The sequence below is a fragment of the Dipodomys spectabilis genome, unplaced genomic scaffold (genome assembly GCF_019054845.1).
Source record: "Dipodomys spectabilis isolate Male_0828 unplaced genomic scaffold, ASM1905484v1 ptg000117l, whole genome shotgun sequence".
NCBI classification, from domain to species: Eukaryota; Metazoa; Chordata; class Mammalia; order Rodentia; family Heteromyidae; genus Dipodomys; species Dipodomys spectabilis.
In genome coordinates, this window is record NW_024870794.1 from 309,095 (window position 1) to 323,504 (window position 14,410).

Here is a 14,410-nt window from a genome sequence, read left to right on the forward strand (position 1 = left end):
AGGATAGAATTCAGATCATCCCATTGGATGTGACCTTAAGTACCCTCCCCTACCCGCCTTTCTTGGGGTGGGGATCCTGGATGTACTCACCACTGGGTGAAAGGAAAACCAGAGAGATGGGGGTAGGTATCCCTGAAACTCATACTAACATGCACACACACACACAAACACACACACACACACACACACACACACACACACACACACACACACACACACACACACACACACACTCACCTAGGCCAATTCTGACTAGCCTTTTCCAAAGATACTTTATCTCCTTGGGTTAACTGACCTAGGAGAGAAACATGATCCCCTATAAATGACTATTTTAACTAGAGCTTGCTAGTTGACACAAGATAAACAGAAGCTCAAAGGAAAGGTTCTGGAGCCTGGCTCACACTTGACATCCTGGCTCCTAGGTAGGCAGATATCTGAGGATCAAAGATCGAAGCCAGCCGGAAGCTGGAAAGCTGATAAGACACTTCTATGCGTGGAACCACCAAAAATCCAGATGTGGAGCTGTGGCTCAAGTGGTAGAGTAGCAGCCTTGAGCATGAAAACTCAGAAAGACAGCTCCCAGATCCTCAGTTCTAGCCCACAAAAGAAATGGCCCCATTTGTTGCCCCCAGACTGCCTGGGTCTCAAGTGCCCTCTCACAGAGTGTGATACTGCACTGGTTCCTGGGTAGTGTATCAGAGCCTTCAGAAATTGGGTGGTGAAAGCCAGGCCTTCGCCTTTGTGGGCTCTCAACCACACCAGATTGAGGCAGAGCATGACAAGGTCAGCAGCCTGGAGAAGATCCCCCTCTGCCAGGGTGATTAGAGCAGGCTTCATAGAGGCAGCACTTGAAAGGGGGTCTTGCTTAACAAGGAAGATAGGACAGGAAGCACAGAGAGAAAAGATGCCATAGATAAAGGACAACATAGCAGACCATGTTCTTTTCCAGCCAAGGCTGCTGGTTAGATACTCAGTAAAGATGTGCAAGACTGTCCTGACTCAGGCCCAAGGGGTCACAGAAGAACAGCTATCCAATGTTGGGATTTTGTCTCAGCAGTAGTGGGCTCACCTAGCACACAGGAAAACCTGGGTTCGATTGCTAGGTCCCACATACACAGAAAAAGCCAGAAGTGGTACTGTGGCTCAGGTGGAAGAGTGCTCTCATCAAGCAAAAGAAGCTCAGGGACAGCACCTTTACCCTGAGTTCAAGCCCCAGTTCTGTCAAGGTAAAACTTTACTCCAAGGGACTTGGGTGACAGGTGGATGGTGTGCCCTGTAGCACTTAAGAGATCCATCCATGCTTTGTGTCTCCTTCTTTGACAGAGGGGATCTGGTCAGTCTTTCTGCCCTGGGCACCCCTACAACCGGTTATCAGCAACCTTCCAATGTCTTCCACTGGGACATGGAGCAGCTGACCCCATAAATTTTCAGGTACAAGTTGGATGTGCCGGAGGGATACAAGGGAGGCCTAAGAGGTAGAGGAGGGTCTAGGTGGTAGTGTCTAGAGGAAGACTAGTTGGAAATTGTAAAGAATGAGACACCATTGGCCATGTGCTGATGGCTCACGCCTGTCATCCTGGTTACTGGGAGGCTGAGATCCAGAGGGACATGGTTTCCCAGCACAAGGAGGAAATTCCGATGAAATTCTCATCTCCAATCTCCAACCGGAAGTGGTGCCATGCCTCAAGTGGTAGAGCACTGGCCTTGAGCAAATTCATCATCAGGGACAGAACCCACGCCCTGAGTTCAAGCCCCTCATCCAAAAAAACAAGAGAGAAAGACATCCCTTGCTTGCCAGAGATGGTGAAGGAGTGTGGTTGCTGTGGTTGGGACACCTGGTTCTGGCCTCAGTGTACAGCCATTTCTAAGAGCTCCCCAAGTTTTCCCGAGTGTAAAGTTACAGCAGGCTGGACGTTGTCTTACCAAGAACTCCAGAGGTTGTGGCCTATTTTAGGCAGGGAGTGAGCGGATGGGAGTAGGGTTGGAGGGTAGTGTCGATTATATTCTCTGCAACCAAGGAAGAATGGCTTTGGATACTGGTGTCAAAGTCTGAAAGTGAAGGGTTGCATGTGCTTTATGGCCTGACAATTTGGATTTCCCCTGATTGTAAGAAGGTGGCTTAAAACGGGCACTGCCAGTGCCTCACAACTGTCATCCTAGCTACTCAGGAGGCTGAGATCTGAGGATCACGGTTCAAAGCCATCTTGGGTAGGAAAGTCTGTGAGACTGCATCTCAAGGGAAACACCAGAAAACTGGAAGTGGTGCTGTGGCTCTATTGGTAGAGTGCACACCTTCAGCTGAAGAGCTGAGGGATAGCACGCAGGCCCAAAGTTCAAACCCCATGACTGACAACCAAAATGCTGTGGCTGAGTTTTCATCATAGCGGTGTGTACAGTAGGAAATGCCATGCTGTTTTATGTGCCATTCCAGATGTGTGAGAGCCTCTGAGTTTTGTCAAGATTTTGTCTGAGGATGGTAGTGCCATCTTCTTTGAGTTTGGGATGTTCAGTTGCTCAGGGACTACTGAGGCCTTGGGCTACCCGTGTGTGTGTGTGTGTGTGTGTGTGTGTGTGTGTGTGTGTGTGTGTGTATTTTTCCCTCATCATTCTCTGCCCACTGCCTGGGTGCTTGTCTGCCTCTTCCTGACCTTGGATGGTGCCCTTCCTCAATAGCAACGTTGTCTTTAGTCCCCTATCATGGTCTACAATGAATCCCAAATTGCCAGATACCTGCATATTCCAGCTTTTCCTTGGGACCCAAGTCTGGCTGTCCATGTCTTTGTCATCATCCAGGGGATTCTGGGTCCTCAGGGCCGGTTGGCATATGTTCTCTCCTGCCTCTGGTAACCAGGGTGACTCATGCTGTGTCCTGTCTTTTTCACAGCTGGGCCCCTGGCTGCATATCCCACTCCCACTGGTAGTGGTGTGGGGGAATATACACAACTCTATACTCATGGGAATAGGTTGTCATCCAGTTCACCACAGTTATATCTGTCATCCTATACTCAAGGAAATACATAATACATCAATGAATAAAACACAAAACAAAGAGAATGACTACACCAACCCCATGATGCCGCCCACCCATGTTTGGAAATATAGATCCTCTATTTAATTATGAATTTATTACTATATTGGCCCCCACCAGGGCTCCATCCCAGGTCCCAGGAATGGCCTAGTTCTTTAGTGGCTCGTAGCCTGCTGTGCTCACCATGACCCATTCACCAATTGGGCCTGCTAGGCTTTGAGTTCAAATTCCTGCACTATCAAAAGATTCATTCTGATGTGAGAAGCCTATGGTGGCACAGGTTTTCCTGTCCTGTGAATGTCCTAGGTCTCATTGAGGATGGAGAATGCTATATAGGCAACTCTTGGCCATGGGAATAGGCTGTCATCCATGTCAGCACAGTTATACCTGTCACCTCCTATGCAATAATATACACAATACATCCTTGAAAAAGACACAAAATAGAAAGAATAACTACACTGAATGCAAGATACATATCACACCTGCAGGTAAAGAGAAATCCTATGTTTAAAAAAGGTGGCCTTGCTATTTTGTCCAGTGCTGGGGCTTCAAATCAGGCTCTGCATCAGGCCTGACATTCTACTCTTCAAAGATGGTGAGCTTCCCCTTCTCCCACAGTGCAACAGAGTTACCCAGACCTGTGCTAAAATCCCAGCACTGACAAAGGTTCATCCTGATGTCAGAAGCCAGTCGTTGTGCCTTTTATCCTCTCCTGTGAGAGAATACATAGGCAACCCTGTAACCATGAGAACAGGTTGTCATCCATGTCAGCACAGTTATACCTGTGACCATGCTTATTAAAGTACAAAATACCTCCATGAATTAGAGACAAAATAATGAAAATTATTGCACTGAACACAAGATGCTGTTTATACATGTATGTCAATTTAGATCCTATGTTTAAATTATGAATTTCTGACTATAGTGGACCACCCTGGGGATCAATGTCAGATTCTGGGGATGGCCAAACTCCTTATTTGCTCACAGATTTGTATGATCACCTTGACTGATTGGCCAATTGGTTTTGCTCTGCCCTAAGTTCAGATCAAAGCACTACCAACAAGTGGATCGTGGAGTAAGAAGGAGAGTGTGAAACTTTTTTCCTTTTCTCTGAGAATCCTGGGGGTCAGGCATGATGGAGAACATTTCTACAAATCTAGATGTTCTGTGATAGGTTGTCATCAATGTAATAAACACAATGGGTTTCATCATAGTAAAATCAATGATAAATAAATGAATAAAACCAAAGATACAAGGAACAACGACACCAAACATGTATGGACTGAACATCTATAGGTAAGGATAAATCCTATCTTTACAATATATATAAATAGCATGTTTTCCAGGGCTGGGTCTTGCATTCAGGACTAGTGAACAGGCCTGACTTTTTTATCTTCATGTAAGATGATCTTCCCCTTCATCCACATTGCTGCAGATTTACCCAGATTCTGAGTTCAAATCCAAAGCCTGTAAGAATAAACTGTGTGAATTGCAAGCCAGGGATCTAATTTTTTTTTCTCAGCATGGGGCTTGAACTACGGTCTTGGCAAGTCCACCTCAGCTTCGATCACCCTATGATGGGGTGAAGCCATTGGACACGCAGGTGCTCCTGTGATCCTAGAACCCCAGGTCTTTCAGGGAAAACAATGCACAGAAAAAATGTGGCCTTTTATGTTTTCTTCCTTTGCAGTGACCCTTCTGGGTCTGAATGACACTGTTGCAAAGGGTACTTCACCTTGCATTGCTGAAGGCTGGCAGACTATCAGGGAAGCTATAGGCCCACGTGGCAACCTAGGCCCTCATTTCGAATCCCCGTCCTGACACCAGCCAATGGCAGGAGATACTAAGAAACTGGTTCCCATCCAAAGGAATAACACTGGAATTTACTCAATGTCACAGTTGAATGAGTTCATGGTGCATGATGATCTTATAAAATTAAACAGCATCATTTCAGAAGGCTGGTTGATTTTATTTAATATTTATGAAGCATTAAAAGAATATTATTACTTACAGGAACACAATAATTTCAGACACTGTGCTTTCATTAATACTTTAAGGATTTAAACAGTAACATTAATTACATGGATGCATAATGAATACTCAAGAATTGGTAGGAATATAGTCTAAATAACTGAATAATGTTTAGACATCTCTGATACTCTATAAAGATATGTATTTATTAGCATACTGCCATGTGCATGTCCATCTGTTTTCATTTTGTTAACCCCTGGGGCTCGTTCTCATGTCCTGGGAACATCTTGGCAGCTCAAATTGCCCCAGGATGGCCTGTTGACACTCACCCATTCTGCTTGCTTCACAGGATTCTGGCCACACCCCCATTCTTTCATACTTCTTTCTGACCAATGGGATACAAGAATGCTCTCCACACACACATTCCATGCTGCCAGGTAGCACTGGGATTCCCTCGATTAGTTTACACCACTACCAGAATTTGAGGAAGGTAGAGGTGGCTGAGTGGTGAGGAAGAGACTCAAGGTGACGTTGGTGTATAGTAGCCAATTGATGCTCACACCCCCACATGGTCCTTTCCCTCCTTCATGCGGTGCCAGGTTTCAAACCTCAGGCAATGGCGTGCTGCCAGCAGGCCTAAATCCCCAACCTGTTCTCTGCCCCTAGTCATCTGCTCTGGGCCCATGTGTCCCCAATGCTGCTGGCATTGCTGCTGCCCCACTTGGAGCAGCTGCCAATAGATTCTTTCAGCAGCACAGGTGAGTGGCCGCCCCAACACCAACCCAGGTCAAACACCCCTCTGGGGGCACCATGACTCCCCTGATTGTTTCCTCTCCTGGCTCTGATGAGCCATCTTTCTGTCTTGAGCATTTCTGAGATAGAAAATAAATATATGCTCAGGCTGGGCTGGATCGCAGTCCTCCTGTGAAAGATATGCTCCACCAGGCCTGGTCCTCTCTAGTTGGGATGGTAGACATGTGGCACCATGCTCAGTCATTGGTTTAGATGGATTATCCCAAACTCAGTGAACAGCAGCCGATTCTTGACCACATGTGAAGCTATTGGTATGGCCTCAACCATCGGACCTGATTCTCCTCACAGGACAGTTGTGAGGAAACAAGGGATTTATACAGACAGAACTCTGGAGAATGGCTAGGCAGAGAGGGAGCGACCTTCAGATATGTTTTTGGCAATTCTGTGAGCATATGACAGGAAGATACCAGAAAGGGCTCAAGTGGGGCCTGTTATTAATCGTACCACAGGTGTGGGATTATGAACTGAAACATGGCTCTCTTTCATTATTACCCTATCCCAATGAGGAAGGGGATCCTTCACTTTGTTCCGTTTTGCAGCTGGGGAAATCGAGGCACAGAGAAGCCAGGTGACCTACTTATGACTTCAAGTTCAAAGGCAGCTCGGCCTGACTTCTCTACCATGCTCCCTAGGACAATGGGCGCTATTCAGTCCAATTCTTGTGGTGGGAAGTCCACTTCCTTTCAGTCGTGGGTCTGGAACTCTAGGATTGGGCACTGTTCCTGAGCTCCTCAGCTCAAGGCTAGCGCTTTATCACTTGAGCCCACAGTGCCACTTCCAGTTTTCTGGTGGTTCTTTGGAGATAAGATTCACACATATGTTCCTGCCTGGGCTGTCTATGAACCATGATTCTCATATCTCAGCCTCCTGTTTAATTAGGATTAGAGTTCTAAGCCACTGGCACCGGATTTAACTATAATGCTGGTTCACTTTCTCTCTCTCTCTCTCTCTCTCTCTCTCTCTCTCTCTCTCTCTCTCTCTGTGTCTTTCTCTCTGGAACTGATTGAATGGGTGCTGTAGGAGGTGGTCCAACATCCCGAGGTGGCTGGAACCCAAGATGGCCTACTCATTCTGGTTCTGGAAGTGGGCTGTGGGTCAGGAGTGGTCTCACTCAGCGTGTTGATACATCGCCATGAGGTAAGCCCTCTGTGCCCTTGTTAGACTGTGAGGGTTATTCATTGTCCAAGTAGCCTTACTGGATTTATTTTATTGTATTCTTTTCTACCTCATTTTCTAGCACCTGGCCAATATTATGGTACATATTTATGGAATGAAAATATAATATCAAATTAAGATAGTCATTTAGGGTTCTGGGAATGTGGCTTCATGATACGGTGATTGCCTAGCATGCATGAAACCCTGAGTTCAATTCCTCTGTACCACATAAACAGAAAAACACTGGAAGTGGTGTTGTGCCTCAAGCGGTAGAGTGATAGGCTTGAGCAAAAAAAATAAATAAATTCAGGAATTATTCCCTAGCCCTGAGTTTAAGCCCCTTGACTAGCAAAAAAACAAAAAAAAAACAAAAAAAAAACATTTAGATAGTAAAAACAAAATAAGGAACCCATACTCAGAATATATAATTGCTCCTGCCATACTGACTCCTGACAATAGTCCTTAATTCATGTACTTTACTTATATTAGGATATTGCGTTGAAAAAAAAAGTTTTGTTCATTAGGTCACAGCAATTAATGGCTTGAATGTGCTTAGATGTCAGGTGAAGATTAATTCTGGAAATTCAAAGATTCCAGGTTTTTTTGGAGGGAGGGTCAGATTGTGGGACCTGAACTCTGGGCCTGGGCACTGTCCCTCAGCTCTTCAGCTCAAGGTTAGCGCTCTACCACCTGAGCCACAGCGCCACTTCCGGCTTTTTTCTTTTTGCTTATGTGGTGCTGAGGAATCGAACCCAAGGCCTCATGCATGCAAAGCAAACACTTTACCACTGAGCCACCTTCCCAGCCCAAAGACTCCAGGTTTTTGAATGGTCACTGCTAATCACAATGAGAAGGGTAGTCTAAGTGAGATTTGGGAATAGTTTTGGTCATTTATGGCATCAAAACGGCAGAGGCAAATTAACAGTTGTGACAGAAGAGAAGGCATAATTCCAGAGTTAATGAATAAAGGACAATAACTAAGGTATACCAGAAATCGTTTTAGAGAACCATTTTTGGTTATTGAACAAATAGTTATCAACTAGTCTTATTCCTCAATGCCTTTAGCATTCTAAATTTCTTAGGCTACTTCTTAATTTCTGTGTAATAAATGTATCTCCTTCTGGGCTGTTCTTTCATACCTTATCTTCTTTGCTTTCTAAAAATCTGTCTTTCTGTATTTCTCTATGAACATTTCCTGATACTAAATACACCTACACAGATGGCAGAGGATGCAAATGTAAGGGTCCCATAGCTCATGAGTCATTAATGAAACAACATGGAAAGGAGGACATATTTATTGCTACCTCAAATTTTCTGAAAAGCTGCAATGCCATCATTTGATTCAAATTTCCATTATTTGTCTACATAGTGTCATTCAGTGCACATAAGGGCAAATATGAGTTGGGTGCTCGTGGTTCATGCCTGTAATCCTAGCTAATCAGGAGGTTTAGACCAGAGGATTGTGGTTCAAGGCCAGCCTGGTCAGGAATGTTCATGAGACCCTTATCTTCAATTAACCACCAGAAACCCGGAAGTGGTGCTGTAGCTTAAGCTTGAGCTGAAGAGCTGAGGGAATGCGCCTAGGATAAGACATCAAGCCTGACAACCAACAAAAAGTGCAAATATTACCTTAAGTTTCCCCAAAAGGAAGGACAAGATCAATAATCTTCTCAAGCAGAAAAAATAATTTCAAAATGATTCAGTGCACCTACTTTTGCTGAGTTATTTAAGTTATGGCTTCTTTGCTAGACATATTCTCTTCCTTTGAAAATTGTCAAATATTAGCTTTACAATAAACTTCATCTAATATTTCTTGTTTCAAAAGAGAAGTCTAGGCAATTGATGTCACTTAGCTTTCTTACTATCTTAATTCAAAGCCAAACCAGGCAGTAGAGTCTGTCAAACTTTTATTAAAAATTGAACACCAAAAACCAGAAGTGGAGTTTTGGCTCAAGCAGTAGAGTACTAGCTTTGGGGGCAGGTGGGCAGGAAAGACAACTGTTCAGGGACAGGATCCAGCCTCTGGATTAAAGCCCCAGAACCAGCACAAACTAAACAAACAAGCAAACAAAAATCCCAGATATTTCTTTGGGAAATATCTTAAAGGTGTACTGTTCAGAGAAGAGGGTCCTTTTGTTGATCATACTCACTGGATCCTGCTTTTTTTGAATCCTCATTGCTCTGGAGAACTCAGGACCAGACCAAAGGAATTGATAACTGACTTCTGCATCAAGAGAATCATCTCAGGGGTGAAATATCCATCCATAAGACACTTTAAAACCTCCATGTCTTTGTTCCTTTGCAGGAGAACACTTTTAAAACAACATTATTTCCTTTTGTTCTATGCTGGCCTTCAAATGGTTCATTATTTCCTTTTGTAATACTCTCAACTAGAAGTTTACAGAAATCTTTTATATGAGTAAAGAACACACTCTGAAAAGCCAGGGATAGAGTTTCCTTCAAGCCTTGGGATACTTTTCCTGTACAGTAAAAAGGAAAGCACAAGATAATTTGAACTTTGTTATTCCTCTATGTTCCATTCCTCTCCTGGGGTCAGTTTCCACATCCAGTAACAGTTACTTCCAGTAACAATCGATTGTGCTGCTTGAGGTATAATGAATGTTTTCTGGCTTCACTGAAATAACACTAGGACACTTTGGACCTGAGGTAACACATGTTTCAGAGACAATTTAATAAAGAGAAAATGTGAAATTTATATTGCTTATAAATACATTATACATGAGTACATTGAGCTCAAACTTTGTAAGTTCTCTGTGAATTAAGGGAATTTTAAATGGGAAGAAGGCTTTCAGAACATTCTTTTTGTGAGTGTACGTGCTGTTCATAATTTCCCAAGTGTACATGAGCTAACAGTAAGGGAAAGAATAGCAAAAATAGGAGAAAGAGAAGTTCTGAGTTTAAGTATAAGGTTTCAATACAGTATAGAAGACTACAAATAAGACAACATTGAAACAATAAAGCCAAGTCCAGTATGTAGATTTATGGGAATGATATACAGAAAGGAAGACTCCTACGTGGAACATGAATTATGAGGCCATTCTCATTCTAAATCATGTTTGCTAATCATGCAACTTTGTAGAAAGTAGAATGGAAGAATAATCCTGTTTCCAAAGCAAGTCAGATATAAGATCATGGATGTTGTGATGGCCACAGCCTGGCTTTCACTCCTGTGCATATAGTCTGTTTGGCCATCGACATTGGGTGTGGCATAATCCGTTTATGGAATATACTGCCCATAAAAACCAACTATGATGTAAACAATGTTTGACAAGGTGTTAAATCCAAAGTTACAATGGTTTAGCTTTTTTGGGGGGGAGGAGGTCCAGTCGTGAGGCCTGAACTCTGGGCCTGTTTGCAGCGCCACTTCTGGCTTTTTTCTTTTTGCTTATGTGGTGCTGAGGAATCGAACCCAGGGCCTCAGGCATGCAAGGCAAGCGCCCTACCACTGAGCCACCTTTCCAGTCCTAGCTTTTTTCTTTAAATAGTTAATTGCTTTTTAAAGTTTATCTGCTTATTTAATCTAGGAAATCAAAAGTTAATATTTGTGTTTTTTGGTGAAATTTGAAACTAGGCAATTAAAAGCACTCATTGTTCTCAAATTGAACATTTAAAATTATTAAAACTTTGTTCATATGTTTTAGTGGTCAGAAATTTGAGCCACGCTTGAGAGCTCATAGTTGTAATGTTAGCTATTAGGTCTTGACTGATACAGAGAGAATTATGATTTGAAGCTAGCCCAGGGAAACATTCACAATATTGGATCTCAATCAATATCTGAAACCAATGCATTGTGCTTTATATTTTATTTACTCAGAAAAGGTAAAAAGAAGGATAGTGGACCATGCTGGCCAGGTCATAAACAGAAAACCCTGCCATAAAATTGGAAAAAGCAGGGTTGGGAAGGTGGCTCAGTGGTAGAGCGCTTGCCTTGCATGCATGAAGCCCTGTGTTCCATTCCTCAGCATCACATAAGCAGAATAAAAAAATACTGGAAGTGGAACTTTGGCTCAAGTGGTAGAGTGCTATACTTGAGCTGAAGAGCTGAGGGACAGTGTCCAGGCCCAGAGTTGAGCCCCCCCCAAAAAAAAATAAGGCTAAAGCAGAGCTGGGTGCAGGTGGCTCATGCCTGTAATCTTAGCTACTCAGGAGGTTGAGATCTGAAGATGACAGTTCAATGCCAGTCTAAGCAGAAAAGTCTGTGAGACTCTTATTTCCATTAAACCACCAGAAAATCAGAAGTGGCACTGTGGCTCAAACAGTAGATCACTTGCCATGAGCTGAAGAGTGCAGTGACAGTCTCCAGGCCCAGAGTTCAAGCCACATGACCAACAAAAACAAAAGTGACTAAAGCAAAAAGAGCAGGCGTGTGGCTCAATTTTAGAGGACCTACCTTAAGTGCATGAATCCCTTAATTTAACTGCTAGTATAGAAAGGAGGAAAGGATATGAAGAAAAGAATTAAGGGAGGAATTATGATATAATCAAATACTAGAATGGTAAGTATTAAATAAAGGCATTACAAGTATTTTATATGAAAATATACTGATTGTTTACTAAAAGGAAAATTATAAAATGTGGAATTCAGGCTGAAATACATGTACAATTTTTGTTTTTTTGTAAAATGATACTTATGTGCCCCTTTAGTTTAAAAGTAGAAATAAGTTTAAAACAATATGAGTGGTTAGAACTGAATCATTATTTCTTATCACTTTTTCTGCTATATTCACCACTTACAAAATCGAAACAATGTTGATCACTTTAATTATTAATTCATTAATGTAATCTTTCATCTTTAGTATATAGTCTATTGTGCACATCATTTAAATGTTTGAACTATTTTTGTTTGTTTGTTTTTATCCATCATGGATCTTAAACTCTGGCCTGGGCATTGTCCCTTAGCTCTTCACCTCAAGGCTAGCAGCTTCCACTTGAGGAACAATGCCAATTCTCGCTTTTTCTGCTTATGTGGTACTGAGTAATTGAACCCAAAGGTTCAACATGCAAGGCAAGCACTCTAGCACTGAGCCAACATCCCAGCCCTGATTTCTATTTTTCCTTCAGACATGGGACTTGAACACAGGGCATGGGTATTGTCCCAGAACTCCTTTGCTCAATGCTAGTACTCTACCCTACCAGTTTAAACCACAGTGTCATTTCTTGTTTTTTAGTGGTTAATTGGAAATAGCAGTCTCATGGGAACTTTTCTGCCCAGGTTGTCTTTAAACCACCATATTCATTTCTCAGCCTCCTGAAAAGGTAGGATTACAGGCATGAGCCACCTGAACCCAACTGCTCATTTTTTTAAAAAATGTTATATGTTTAGTTCCCCCTCAAATACATACGAAGTGAGATGCAAATTAACTTTAGATACACCACCAATTGAGGATGTTGAGATTACAAGTGATTGCAATTTTTTTACATTTTTTTATATGTGGGGCTTGAACTCAGGGCCTGGGGGCAGTCCCTGTTCTTTTGTGCTCAAGGCTATCACTCTACCAGTTTGAGCCAGTGCCCCTTCTGGTTTCTTGCTAACCAGATTATGAGATAATGGTCTCACAGACTTTCTTACCCAGGTTGTCTTTAAAACTCAATTATCATATCTCAGCCTCCTGTGGTGCTACGATTACAGGCATGAACCATTGGCACCAGCTTTTTAAAAAAGGGACAACAATTCATAAGCCAGAAGCCTTGACTCAAGCCTATAATACTTCCTACTCCAGAGGCTGAGATCTGAAGGTGATGATTTGAATCTAGCGGTGCAAAAACGTCTCTGTGAATCTTTTATCTCCCATAAACTGTTCAAGAAGATCCCAAAGTGAAGCTTTGGCTCAAGTGGTAGAGTGTACTCTTGAATAAAAAAGAAGCTCAGGGATAGCATCTAGATCCTGCGATCAAACTCCATTTCTTACACACACACACACACACACACACACACACACACACACACACACACACACACAAACACAAACCAAAAAGTAAATAGAAAATATGAAGAAATCAATGAAAAATTTGAATATTGTAAGGACTTTTGGGTTTAGAGGTATGACTCAGTTGGTAGGACAATAGATATTGATTGAAACTATCAGATACCAAGGACATAAAAAAAGAATTATCTGCTCTGTATTTTCCTATTCTCATATGTTCTCATTTGGGAACCCTATTCTTTTTAAAAAAAATTGTTTTAGCAGTGATATAGAGCAGGGTTACCTTTCTGTTCCCACAATCTCTTCCATACCCTCCCTCCCATCTTGACCCTCGACTTGCATGGTTCACTTTCATCAATGTCCAGTACAGCCAGAGGGCTCTGGTGCTGCATTTTTTGCACCCACTTCCCACTAATTCTGTGCCCTTCCCCCATCTTCCCTGTATATTAGGTGAAGAATACAGATTCATCAGAAAATGAAAAGACAAATTAAGAAAAGTTCCTTTGTTTCCTTATCATTGCAATTCAATTCCTTCTCTCTCTCTCTCTCTCTCTCTCTCTCTCTCTCTCTCTCTCTCTATATATATATATATATATATATATAGTATTATATAGAAAAGGTACTTGGGTATTACAACTTTGTGATTTTCTCCAAATGCTTCCTCTTCTGTTCTTACTGTAAATGATGCCTAGAGTCCTGTACAGTATGTCATATCCCATTGTGTTTTAAACCTTTCTTCCACATATCAGTGGAACAGGTACCATTTGTCAATTTGATGTTCTCTTAACTTTCTTAACATGATTTATTCTAATGTCTCCATTTCCCTGCAAATGACATTATTTTATCCTTTCTAATGGCTCTGTAAAATTTCATTGTATATAGATGGCATAATTATTGGTTCCATTCATTTATTGTGGGGCATCTGGGTTGTGTACATTTCTTGTCACTGTGAATTGAGCAGCAAGGAACATGGTTGTACAAATGTCCTTGCCTTTTTCTAATTTCTCCACTTCCCCACCAACATTTGTTGTCTAATTCAAGATATTTGGATAAGATTGTATCTCAGGATTACTTTGATTTATAATTTCTTTATGGCCAGGGATGATGAACCTTTCCTGATATGTTTCTTTGCTATTCTTACCTCTTCTTATGAGAAGTCTCTCCTTAGCTCCTCTGCCCATTTGGTGATAGGTTTATTAGTTTGCGGAGGGGTTGTTTGTTGAGATCCATGTATACATGGAAAATTAGCCCTTTGTCTGATGTATTGCAGGTAAATATCTTTTCCCAATTTGTTGGCTGTCTTTTTAATTTAGTGGCTATGTCTCTAGCCTGTGTAGGTTTTTTCCTTTGATGTAGTCTCATTTGTTGGGTCTCTTTCCTATCTGTTATGTCCCTGGGATTCTATTCAGGAAGTTCCTGCCAGTACCTATAAGTTCTTTTTTTAATTATTATTTTAATGGTAAAAACTTTATTTACTTTTATAAATACATCTCAAGACA